Below are 1,082 nucleotides of genomic sequence, written 5' to 3' on the forward strand. Positions count from 1 at the left end.
CCACCAGGGCGGAGCAGAAGACCACCAGGCCGGAGCAGACAGGACAGAAGCCCACCAGGGAGGAGCAGAAGCCCACCAGGGCAGAGCAGAAGACCTCCACGGCGGAGCAGATGGAGCAGGAACCCACCAGGACGGAGCAGACGGGACAGAAGCCCACCAGGGCAGAGCAGACAGAGCAGAAGCCCACCACGGAGGGCCAGATTGATCAGGAGACCCTTGAAAAGCAGAGATACAAGAGACAGGCAATGCATTCACGGCATCAAGGATCAAGTCAGGGAACACAGAAGGTTTATTAACAGACTCATAGGCAGTGACTGATAGAGCTGAAAGTTCAGTGTTGGTCTCCTTAAAGATAACTGGGCGGACAGACAGTTCAAAGTCAGATACATTAGGGAGAGCCGGAAGGGCTGACAGTTCGTAATTAGACTCATGCACTGAAAATGGAAAGACAGATAGTTCGTAATCGGGTCCATTGAAGGTAACTGGACAGACGGACAGTTCAAAATCAACTGAATTGGCTGGAACAGGACAGGCAGATAGCTCAAAATCAAGGGCATTGACTGAAACTGAATAGACAGACAGTTCACTAATGGTCTCTTTGGCAATGACAGGGTTAGCAGGGCCTACAGAAAGTTCATTTAGGTTCTCCATGGAGTTCATAAACAGCTTCCTCGGCTGAATTGGGGCAAAAATAAAGTTCATGTGCTGCCTCTGGGGTAGTTACATGCATGGTTGGAAGTTGTAATATGGCCTCCTTGGTTGTGGCAGACTGCGCTAAGAGTTCATAATCGGTGACACGACCAGACATAAGTTCATTGAGGGTATCCATGACCGGTTCAGAGCAGGACAAAAAAGTTCATAAGCGGCCTCCGTAGCCATTACAGGACAGGCTGAGAGTTCACAGACGGCAAACAGCCTCCATAGCCGTGACAAGACAGGCAGAGAGTTCACAGACGGCCTCCTTGACAGGACAGACTGAAAGTGTATTGCTGGGTGCCACTACCATACCAGGAGCCAAAGCGAGCGCCGCCACCTCGGAGGGTTCTGCAGCCTCAGCCGCCACCTCTGGAGGACCTGGAGCG

The sequence above is a fragment of the Sinocyclocheilus rhinocerous genome, unplaced genomic scaffold, assembly GCF_001515625.1.
Source record: "Sinocyclocheilus rhinocerous isolate Xijiao unplaced genomic scaffold, SAMN03320098_v1.1 scaffold2656, whole genome shotgun sequence".
Classification (NCBI taxonomy): Eukaryota; Metazoa; Chordata; class Actinopteri; order Cypriniformes; family Cyprinidae; genus Sinocyclocheilus; species Sinocyclocheilus rhinocerous.